Source organism: Carettochelys insculpta, chromosome 2 (genome assembly GCF_033958435.1).
Source record: "Carettochelys insculpta isolate YL-2023 chromosome 2, ASM3395843v1, whole genome shotgun sequence".
Classification (NCBI taxonomy): domain Eukaryota; kingdom Metazoa; phylum Chordata; order Testudines; family Carettochelyidae; genus Carettochelys; species Carettochelys insculpta.
Genome location: NC_134138.1, coordinates 210,347,649 through 210,360,323, shown reverse-complemented (window position 1 = coordinate 210,360,323; position 12,675 = coordinate 210,347,649).

The following is a 12,675-nucleotide window of genomic DNA, read 5'->3' as shown; positions in this document are numbered from 1 at the left end:
GCTCTGCTCCCATGTCATCAGTGGGGGGGCAGGGGGAAGGAACATTCCTCCGGGCCAAGGTATGATACCCTTCCTGTTGCTTCCCCTGGGGTGGAGTGGCTGTACATTATCCCTTCCTGCAGACTGATGTTAATTAAATAACACGATCTAGCTCTTCGTTATTTACATAAGAGATAATAGTTGGTCTTTATCTACAATGCTTTAATAATGCAGACATTGACTCACTTAAAATTAGAAGAGACACTTTCCGTAGTTTTTAAATTAAAAAAGTCATCAGCTGAGGTCTGACAAGTCATTATTTACCCACTGCAAATGTTTCTTCTAGTAAATCTGAGATATAGTCAGTCTTGTAAATTAGGGCTCATCTTCACTCCCATAAGGATTGACCTGATCAGAGCTACACAGAAGTTTTGCTATGTCCCTGAATTCCTTCCTTCTGGTGCCTTTTCTTCCTATAGGGTGTCTTTTGCCCAACACTTAGTGCTTGGCTAAGCTTGGGTTTCAATTATGTGCATCCTTCAGAAATACAGGGGAACAAAATAAAACTAAAATGACACCCTGGCCAAAATATTCAAACACATCCATATTCGTGCCCAGCCAGCTCCCAGCCACAAGGCTGCAGAGCCAGCTTTGCACTCCACCCCCGCTGGGGATCCAGGGTCTGTGGCTGCAAGCAGGACTTGAGTTCCGGCACATCTTTTGCTAGAAAAAAAGCACTGAAGAAACACGTATGCAAAATGCAGTGCAAAGAGGCAAATATAATCACGCATACAACCAACCAGAGGGGAGACATGATTTGCTTAACTGATAGCAAGAAACAAGAAAGCTACCTAACACTGACTTGTAAACAGGAAAAGGCAATACAGAAGTGTCCTTATAAGGCGATGTATACAGTACAGGTCTTGCAGCTGCACTACTGTAAGGTCTCCCATCAACATCTCCTGATAGGAAAGAGCTCTCCCTTTGACATAACTAAACCACACCCAGAAGCCCACCAAGAGGGAAGGCAAAGGGGGCAGTTGTCCCAGGGCCTTGCATTTCAAAGGGGCCCTGAGTTACAGATGCTGCCACTTCTGTGCTGTAAGTCCGCATGTGGCTATGAGGGAACATGTAGGCTGAGGGGGGGCAAGGCTGACTGCCTTAAGCCCTGCCCCTTCTGCCATGGTCCCTCAACAAAGACTTGTAAGCAAGGTAAACATTCATAGGGTAAGAGGGAAGGTCTTCTTATGGACAGATAACTGGTCAAAAAGAAAGGAAACAAAGGACAAGAATCAATGGTAAGTTTTCAGAATGGAGAGAGGTAACTAGTGGTGTCCTGGTCAACATATGCATAAATGATTTGGAGAATGAGGTAAACGGTGAAGTGGCAAAATTTGCAGGTGATACTAAGCTACTCAAGATGGTTAAAAATAAAAGCAGACAGTGAAGAGCTTCAAAAGGACCTCACAAAACTGGGTGACTGGACAACAAAATGGCAAATGAATTTTTATGTTGATAAATGCAAAGTAATGGCTATTGGAAAACATAATCTCAAGGATATGGATAAAATGATGGGGTCTAAATTATCTATTACCACTCCAGAGAGAGGTCTTGGAGTCCTTGTGGACTGTTCTCTGAAAACATCCAGTCAATGTGCATGAGCAGCAAAAAATCAAACATTAGGAATCATTCAAAAACAGAAAGAGAATAAGACAAAATATGGCATTGCTTCTTTATAAATCCATGGCATGCCCACATCTTAAATACTGGGTGCAGATGTGGTTACTTCACCTTAAAAAAAGATATATTGGTATTGGAAAATGTTCAGAAAGGTGCAACAAAAATCAGTAGGGATTTGGAATGACTGCAATATGAGAAGGAATTAAAAAGACTCTGACTGTTTACTCTAGAAGAGAGTAAAGTAAGGAGGGAAATGATGCGGGTTTATAAAATCATGATGGGTATGAATAAAGCACATAAGGAAAAGTTACTTACTTGTTCCCATAATACAAAAACTAGGGGTCACCAAATGAAATTAATAGGTAGCAGATTTAAAACCAACAAAAGGAAGTATTTCTTCACATATCACACAGTCAACCTGTGGAACTCCTTCCCAGAGGATGTTGTGAAGAGAAGGACTTTATCAGGGTTCAGAAGCAAATTAGATAAATACATGGAGGAAAAGTCCATCAGTGTCTATTAGCCAGGATGGGTAGGAAAGTTGCCCGAGCCTCTGTTTGTCACAAGCTGGCATTGGGTGACAGGAATGAATCACTTGATATTTTTCTGTTCTGCTCATTCCTGGGGGTCGCCTGTCATTCGGCACTGTTGGGGGACAGGATGTTTAGCTAACTGGACCTTTGTTCCAACCCCGTAGGTTCTTTCTTATGTTCAGCTATGTAGAAAAATAATATACACTCAAATTAATCAAGTATATAAATGTCAAATACATGGTAAAACCTAGTGAAGTAAAGCAAATGCAATGTATTGCACCTATGCCCTCTGCTGAAATGTAAAAATGGAAATATAATTGGGATACTAATGAACGTTCTGATGCGTGCAGAACAGAGACATTTCTCTAAGAGTTCAAGACACAGGCTCCTCCATTGTACTTCAGAAGCCACAAAAATAACACATTTCTTTTGTGACTAATGCACTGTTTCCTATGGACGAGTGTTCTATAGAAATGGTAGATGATGACTTTTCTGAATTCAGGTAGTTTAAAAATACACATCTAACTGAGCTATACAGAGGGCAAAGTAAATAGGGCTGCCACGGGTGGCAAAGAGGGAAGGAAGAATTATGTGAATGTTTGAGGCTGACTCAAGGGAAAAAAGTTATAAGAAAGTCAGTAAATCAAGATGATCAGAATGGAAAGAGTAAAGGGAAAAATAGAAGCAATGTAGGAACTATGAAAAGGCACTGGCACAGTCAAAGTGCTAAATCAAACCAGAAGCCAAGTCAGAAACCCATATCATTAGACCTGAGTAGGGGGATGTGTAACCCACCCAAACTGCACAGCAAAACAAATCATTTATCAGGAGCAGGTGAACAGAAAAGTGGGACTAAAGGAGACACTATTGGAGCAGGAGGACTAGCGGGGCAGGGAAGCCATTAAAACGGAAGCCCATGACTCCGGAGCAAGACTAAGATTTTGTCACAGTTATTTTTAGTAAAAGTCATGGACAATAAACAAAACACTTATGGGAGCCAGTGACCAGCCTATGACTTCTAACAAAAATAACCGGGGGAGAGGGAGAGGAATGGGAGCTGAAGCCCCATATTTGGGGTGGAGGGTGCTGACAGCCCAAAACCCACTGCCTTCACAGAGGACAGTGCAGCCACTGGGGTAGGGGCACACAGCCACAGCTATGACTCCATTCGCTTGTGGGGAAGAGTAGAACAACCCACATTCCCAGCTTTGGTTGCAGCTGAAATAGTGGAAGGCGTGGCCGAGCTCCAGATGTGAGGGAGGTGTGCATGTCCCAGGCTGCAGTCACACGGGGTCTGGTACAGCCACTGACTCTAGGACCTCTGTAGCTAAATCAAATCCTTACTCATGAAGCAACACCATAAAGGGGCTCAGAAGCTGTGATTCAGAACCAAAGAAGCTGGAGCAGACTGGGGCAACAGCTTGTGACAGCAGGTGCAGGGAGGTGGTTTGTAGGAGGTGGAGTGATACAGGATAGAGGAAAAAGAGTGAGAAACCTGGAAGATCTAATCAGTAAACAAAGGAGAAAAAATTATTTATAAAAACATCTCTCACTTCCGATTAAAACAAAGAATTAAAAACTGATACTGAATACATCACATGGAAGGCGAAGAAGCTAAACTAGAACAATTTTCATTAATTTTAAAGTAAGTTCATTATGCAAATAAATATGCATTATTTAGCATATGTACAGATTGAAAACATATGCAGTTTAAATATAGCTGTGCACCCCTTGAGCAATATTGCAACATATTGTTTGATGAATGAGCCAAATCTGTAGCCCTGGAGTGTTGTGGGGCTTACACATGGATAATTTTAGCAGCTATAAAGATATTTTATAAGTCTATGCTGCGAAGTTTGCTCATGCTAGACAAATGGCATTACTCCAAGTTACTCCAAAATCCTATAAAGCTCCAGAATCATACCACAGATGAGTACCTTTATGTGGTACAAATTTACTTTCAGGTCACACACTGCTCAGGAAAGGTTGATATTTTATGGCAGGGACTATATTTTACTATATGTTCATTTCGTACCTTGAAAAATTGAGTCCAGGATTCTGGCTGGGGGCTTTTAGCACTGCCAATACACTCCTAAACAAACAACAGCATTGTAGTGGTGAAGTTTGTTAGAACTAGCAAAAGACCTTGTGCCAAATCGCTTGCTAGTGTAAATCAACATAGCTCAATTGAATCCAATAGGACAATGACAATTTCCACTAGCTAGGGATTACGACCCCCTTTTCTTCAGCATAAGCTCCTTCAACAAACAAGCAGTACAGTCTCTTAAAAGTACTCATTAGTGTTCCAAAACAAAGAGCCTTCGGTGGAGCTGAGGTATTCAGGTTGCTAGTGCCTTCTGAGAGCTATAGAACAACCAAAATCAATAAGCAACACAATATCTCTCACAGTTCAGGACAACTGCACCTATAATTCCTCCTCTATGATCCCAACAATGGCACCCTCTCTTAAGCATCCAGCTCTTCAGCTGTAATCTGTCTCAGGTACAGACACGTCTCTTTCTTCCTGATCAGGATATTTTTAGGTGGACTATTATGAATTCCCCAGCACAGTCAGGATGCCTAAGCTAGCCAGCTTTGATTTTTCTGCCCAGTTAAGTTTCCACACAGCTCCTTCTAAGCAAACATTTATTCCTAAGGTAAATGCAGTACAGAGAAAACTTATCTAAACAATAAAAGAATCTGCACGCATGCCATAAAGCTTACCAGAGATCACCCTTCACTCCAGCAAGGGTTCTGGATGGAGAACAGTCCTTCAAACCCCTCTTGGGAGTTTTTATGTGTCTACAAGTTCATAATGCCTTTTCCTCAGAACAAGAACCATCAGGAATCTGAGAGTTTCACCTTTATGCCATTTGGGCCTTTGACCCTGCGAATACGGAATTCTTAGACAAATGTTCCCTTTCCAGGCCAAGATTTAAAGGATAAGGTTTGATGATGGGCGTTTGCATTCCTCTCCTCACAGTGTTTCCTAGGAAACCTACTCAACTAGCAGTTCAATAGGTCTTAGCCTGTTGTTTGAGTCGTTTAAAACTCATTGACTATGTCTAAACTTATGGGAATGTCAATGGCTGCTATGCAATTTTAGGTTCACCAAGTGTATACCTAAAATTGATTTTGAGCCATCAACACTGGTCCATGTACTCACAGCAGAATGCCAATGGGAGCGCTCCCCCTGCCAACATGCCTTAATCCTCACAAGGAGTTATGGGGTCAACGCTGACCCCAGAAGGGCACACCGGAAGGTTGAACCTAGGTGGCTGACCTTCCATGGCTAGTGTAGATCTAGCCCTAGACAAGTTACATACAATCCCACGGTGATACACAAAGATTTCCATTTTTAATACATTGAGCTCCTAAGGTACTTAAACTCAGTTCGCTCAGGTTTGTCCAGGACATTGCAGGAAATTGTCATGCCTATCATAAGATCTCTTGGGCACTGACCAGGGTTACCATGAGACCCTAATCCAGAAGAAGATCTGAACCCAGACTAGAGCCCAGACAACAGGAGTTTAAAAAGACACAAGCTTCTTATGTGCAATTTCTGCCTCTCTCCCTAGTTCTTGCTGTCATTTCCACTTCTTTCTCTCTCACCTCTTCCCACTACCTCCTTTAACTCCAGCTCTTACTTGGCTCTTACTAGAGTTTCCCTTTCCCACTCCAGCCCCAGCTTTCCCAGCCCTTGGAGTCACTTCTTCCCTCTTCTCCTGCCCAGAACTCCAAATAGTTGAAGTTGGTCCAATAAAAGGCATTGCCTCAGCTGCCTTGTTCCCACTAGAATTCCAGATGGGCTTTGTATTCCTGGCAGGCCAGGCCATAGGAACCGCAGACACTTATGCGCCAATAAAACTGTCTATAAGATGCCACAGGACTTCTTATTTTTGTGGATACAGACTAACACAGCTACCCCTTTGATACTTGTTATCCAAGCACAGTCACCTCTGTTGCAAAGGCATTTTCATTCTAAGACCATATTTCATTCTAAAATCATATTTTCAATAGATTATATCTTTCTAAAAGCCTGTGAGTTGAAATATTTGTTACTTGTGCTCAGCTTGGAATTGAGAGTAAGAAGAAAATTTAGTCATCTATTTCATCATTACCCAACTGTAAAAATATGATGTGGTCAGCTGCTAAGAAAGGTTTAGTTGCCTTTTTAAGCTTATGAGTTATCATTGCTCTCAAACGGTTAGATTTCAAAACTTGTTCTCGGCACGCAGGTAGTTCCTGTCAATGCATAACAATCCTGACCTGCAAGGCTTTTGAGGAACAATCCTTGTTCCTCCTGTGAACAAAGAGAATTTTGCCAAACTATTAACACTGATTTTGCAACATGGACAAGTGTCCAAAAAGGCCTGCATGAAACACTGAATCTCAGTTCTCTTGTGAATGAAGGCACAATCTAAAATCAGACTGTGGTCCTGGGAACCAAGTGACAGCTCTGACCAAGACCATAGATGTTAGCTAAGAACTAACAGCCTCATAGCTGGAAACCAAACAGACTCACATGTATGTTAGTTTTATTCACCATAGGTATTACTCTTCTAAGTACTTTATTACCTATGCAATTCTTTCATTTGTGATACACATTAATCTCACTTCTAATGCCTGAAGGGAACTGTTCTTGTCCTCACCCACAACTCTCCTGCCTCCATTAAGGAGGCCTATAAGATTAAATAGATCTTTAAGAAACAGCACAAAAGAAGATCAGTGAAAAACCCACCTTAAAAAAATCTACAGGAAAGGGAACTCCTCTCATGGATTAAAAAGCCAAATACAGGCTGACCCACCCTGCTCCAGCACCCTCTGGACCTGACTGGTCTGGAGCCAAGGGATTTGCCAGACTAGGGGAGGTCAATGTTACCAAGGGGGAACCTCCCCTTCTCCCTGATGATCAGGGGCCCCCCTTTCTCCCAGAAGCTTTCCTGCCACCCTAAGCTTCATGCTCTGCTTCCCCACAAGGTCTGCTCTCCCCGCAGTGCCGGTGACTCCATTTTTCCCTTTTCAGGGCTCTGAGCTCCCTCTAGCAGCCCCACAAGAGGCTCTGTGCTCTCCTGAACCCCTAATCCAGAAAAAGCTCCTGGCCCCACTCCACCACTTTGGCCCATGAATGCTCCCACAGGGCCACTGATGATGCCAGACAACGGGTGTTGCTGGATTAGGGAAATCCAGATTATTGAGGTTCAACAAAGTCACAGGAAAATTTGTTATCTGTTCACTGTTTGAATGCTCACAAGGCTGGAGCCCCTAAACTAAGATAGACATAGCCAGGTGTTACTCCTGCGTCTGGCCTGTAAGACATATTGAAGTGACAGATTAACATTTCTCTGTCATTTGTAAGGAATTGTATATATGTTGCTTGCTTTAACCTGTAAATAACTCTCATTTCTTTTGCCTATTTATTAAACTTTTACACAATTTTTACAGGATTGTCTATAGGCATTGTCTGTGGTGTAAGATCTAAGCTGAAAACTGATATGGGGTTAGCAACAGGTCTCTAGGGATCGTAAGCAAACTGAATCTTGTAATAGTTGAAGGAGGCGGGGTGTCAATGACCATTTTTCACTAAGCCCAGTTTGCCTGGATGGCAAGAGAGACTGGCAAGTCTAAGGGGACAGTCTGTGGTCCACAGCAAGACTGTTATAGGAATCCAGCAGTTCATATTTGATACTGGGTTGGTGATGTCTAATTATAGACAGACCATCCATTGGGAGTGTCTGCCTTGCTTTTGAAGAACTGCCCTCAGAAAGGTACTTGTGGTCATGAATGAGTTCAGACCGTATGACCAAGTCCTCCAAGAGTAAAGAACACAGTCACCTGAACTCTGGGATATTTACCTGACCCTGAACACTAACATTTTTGGGGGGCTTGCCCACCACAAAAGTTTGTGAAGACTCAATATAATGAGAAGTGAGCAGCTGGAGACAAGCCTGTGGGAATGCAGAAGTCTCAGCTTGTCGGATATTTTTTCCTTGTCTATCTCCTGCTATGCTGGTAGAAAGGCATCTCAGATGCAACTTCATTAGAAATTCCCAGAAACTGATGGTTTTGCTTCAGAAAACTCTTAGAAGTAATCAAGCCAACAGGACACTGGAAGCCAAAACACTCTGAACTGGTTGCATAAGAAACAGCCGGCAGCTGCATATAGTACTAGATAAAATATCAGTTTTCTCCTTATACAAATAAGCTCTGAGCCAAAATGTCACCTATAACAGTAATTTTCAGTCTTTCCCAGTAGTCCCCTTTGCCATATTAGCAGTCCCCATCCATATAACCAGGACCCACCTTACTAAGCAATATGGGAAAGGTAAGGTGAACAGACTCTCCTGTCACCAGCATGGAAGACTCAGGTCAAGAACCCAGGCTCAGTAAATTTTGAAGGACATTAATTTTAGAATGCTCAGGCTTTTTTGCCCTCACTTTCCTTTTTCTAGCTTACTCTTTGTTTGCTTTATTATCCGAAGAAGACACAAATTGTGAAATCTGATTCAGACATGGAGCCAAAACAATAATGAAATCTCTTGAAACAGTCTCAATCTGCCAGCATAAACGCAACTGATAGTAACTGCTATGCATCATATATGGAAAACTGAATGCCAGGTAAAGAGTGAGAGCAAGGGAGTGTGAGAGAGAGAGAAAACGAACTACAGCACCAGTCGAACCAGAAAAAGATACATTCTAGAAACTTGGTGTAATGTTGTTCTTAAGACATCTTAAAAGAAAGATATCAGCAAACAACTATATTTTTCAAAGACGGAAACAGACACTGCTCCATCTACTTCTGTTCATCAGAGGAAAAATAATAAGTATTGTCAAAGGCTGGGAAGCTAGGCCCTATTCAGAAAAGCACTTAAACACATTTGATTTTTTTTTCCCCAATCAGAGATCTTATTACAGGTTGATCCTCTCTAATCCAGCACCCTTGGGACATGACTGGTGCTGAACAACAGAATTTGTCAGACCCCAGGAGGTCAATATTGTTTAGCATATTACCAACACTTCCACTGCTTACTGGACTCTTACAAGACACTTAGGGGTAAAATAGAGCTAAATAACAGCACAGAACCTGACAGCCAAGACCGGAGGCTGAAAACAAACTTTATGGGACCTTTATAGGAAACTTGGCCACACCCACGATAAGTGTGTATCCAGCCAACTAAAATCATGGCAGACAATGAATGTTGCTGGACGAGAAAGTGGCAGACTAGAGAGGTGCAATTGATACATACCTTCTCCTTCCTATTCATGAAGGTGTTGAACCAATATTCCTATTCCCCAGTTTTATCTATCTGAGAGACAGAGGCCGAGAGGGAGATTCAGAAGACGCATTGCCAAAGGAGAGAACAAAAAATGAACAGATAACCCTAGGTCCAGAAAGAGACTGAGTAAGTCCTGAAGATAAAGATAACTTTCCCCATTCTTTATGAGAAGAAACAGAGGTGAAGGAAGTAACAAGAGGATGTGTTCTCCCCACCAGTAAGCCAGACACATTTCAGTTGAGCTCCTGTCCTTAACTTTAAAGAACCATCGGCCCCAGGATCCCCGCCCACCCCTGGTTTGGGGTACCCAGCAGGGCTAGGATGGGGTGGGCAGTATGGTGAGTAGGGCCATGGGAGGGCTTCAGCTGGAGTACAGCGGGAGGGGCAATGGGGGAGCAGGCAGGCCAAGTGTTCTCTCAGGAATCTGGTTATGTCCCTGAGGTTGGACATGAGGTCCTCCCAGGCTGCCCTCCACCAGGCTAGGTCCACCTTCTGTAAGCAGAGGTGCTGCTCAACCACCTCTGCCTGGCAGTAGACAGCATCATCATCTCCCAACCAGTGCTGGGTCCTCTGGGTGTGGGCCCATCATGGTACTGGTGGTAGTGGTGCCTGAGTCCTCTCTTCCGCCGCCAGTGGGCTGTCTGGAACAACTGAGGGGATGGGGATCTCCTGGCCCTCAGACAGTGCAGCTGTACAGATGAAAAGGAAGAGACAGATAGCACATAAGTCCTGGAGTACCACCTCAAGAGCCATGTTCTATGCCCCCCCATGGGCAGCAGCCACCCCACAGCCCATCCAATGGCTCAGAAGCCATGGGGTATTGCAGACACTGAGGGAGTCCCTACCCATGTGGGGCAGGCCCCAGGCACAGTAGAGCCCCATCCACCCCTTCCCTGAACATGCAGCTCATGGTGCTGTCCACAGATGTGGGCGCTAACAGTTACCAGTGGCTGTTACTGCATGCCAGGAGCCACGGCCACCCAGCATGTGTCTGGCCCAGGGCTGCTGGTCATGTGGGTGGCCCACTGGCAGCTGTGGCACCCCTGCCCCATGAGCTGAGGTGTATGTCCTGTGGGGTACTTACCAGAGGGTCCCTTGCCGAGGTACAGTGATGCACAGCTGGCTGTCGCCCCACTCAATGACCATGAGGGGAGGTCGATGACCAAGTCCCCTCCTCACTGGACCACTCAGTGGGTGGATCCAACTCCAGCTGGGTGGTGCGGCCTTGGGGTCCCAGCTCCTCCTTTGCCTCAGCCTTGGGGTGTGGCTCATCCACCGCAGTGGCTGGAACAGAGGGTGATGGTGAGCTGTCTCAGGGCCCCAGGAGGCTCCGGAGCTCCTGGTAGTAGGGGCAGGTTGCAGGACCTGCACCTGACCAACCAGCTTCATCCCTAGCCTGGGCATAGCCCTGCCAGAGCTCCTTCACCTTGCTGCTCACCAGCTCTGGGGTGCGGGCAGGGTGTCCCCAGGTGACCAGTCTGGTGGCAAGGTGAGCAAAGGCGGACATGTTACAGCGTTTGCCACCCCTCTCCTGCAGGGCCTCCTCCTCCTTCCACAGTCCCAGGAGGTCCCACAGCCCCATCCAGGAGGGTGCCCGTTCTTTAGAAGGCTGGCCAGGCTCCTGCGAGCCCTGTGAGGGCTCTGAGGGGGGTGGCCCTGGGGCTCCTGAGGTGGCTGCCTGCTGGGCATGGCTAGTTGTTGCAGTTTGGGGGTGTCTTTGAGGACATGCTGCAAGTAGTTCATGCCTTTGCTGCTAGCATGCTCTCAACTTCCTGCCATGGGTTTCTGGGTCCATGCGGCTTTAAGGGCAGCCAGACACAGGGAGCATAGAGCTCCACAGCTGCTGTCCAGGGCATCTCCATACCCCAGCTGGCCAACGCCATGGCAGACTCCTCTTTCGAAAGAATGGCCCATGGAGTGTCTACAAAAGAGGGCACTCTTCCTACTACAGGACTGGAGGAGTGCTTTTGAAAGCAGCACTGCAGTCTTTTGATTTACTTTAGAACGAGCACATTTTGTGTGTACATGCTCCATGTGCCTTTTGAAAGAGGACCGGATTTTCTGAATGTACTTGCTAGCATAGACACAGCTCTAATGAAGCTGGAAGAAAGTGATTCTTCTTGTGACTCTAACCTGATCATATAACCATAAGTTCCTAATAGAACGAGGCTACCAAACCACAAATGTCTGGAGGCTAGCTTTGGGTGTCTTTTAAAAGCTCTAGCAAGTTTACCAGATATTTAGGATATTGTAAATCTGAGCTCTGTTCTTCTGCATTCTTACTTTTCTATTTGACTCCCTCTTTTTTAGCTTACTTAAGACAATAATTTGTACTCTCACGTGTTTTCCTTGAGGGCTAGAGAACTTTACAATGCAAACTTGAAATATTTCTAATTAATAGGGCTAATGAAGGAATGTTGATATGTTTCTAGCATGTTTTTATTGCAGCAGATGAAGTTGTACTCCTGTATATCATATATCACTTCTCTCACCTCTCTGGTGAAATGTGTTTCCCACATGCTTCACCAAAATGCTGCACAAGAAACATCAGGAAAGGAGCCAATGAGAGTAACCTTTCATGCTTACGCTTCTTGAATCCTAGACCTAAGGAAATTCCTCACTGTTGCTACCTCACTAAATTCAATCCCATTTTTCAAAGCAACTTGCTGCCATTACCACATAAATTGGTTACTTTCATCATTACTGAAATACCAGGACCCCTGCTGCAATAGTCCATCTGGGACAATAGTTTATTTACAAGCATATTGAACCTCTCCAGGTGCACTCCCCACAACATCATTATATTATAGACAATGAAGATCTTTGCTTGTTTATTATCTCTGGGTGATCTTCACCAACTCCTGAGTCCTGTTTTAGTGTAAGTGGAATCAGCAGGACATTTTTATTGCTTGTCATTTCTGCCATTGGCAATTTTTCACATGGCAGTTGTGAGTCTATTGATGCCTTTCTGGTGTGCTTAATTGAAATTGAACATGTGTTTACAAAGAAAACGTCAACATCATTGGCTTAAATGGACCAGCACAGCAGGTGGTTGTGTTCATTTGACACTCATGACAGCATTACCGTCAAAGATCGTCCTGGATAATTAAAACAGAGAATGCAACAAAATGATCAGATCACAGAGAACGGACAGTAGTTTTTAAATTCCTAAGTACAGACCTAGAATGCAATGACAATGGTGAATA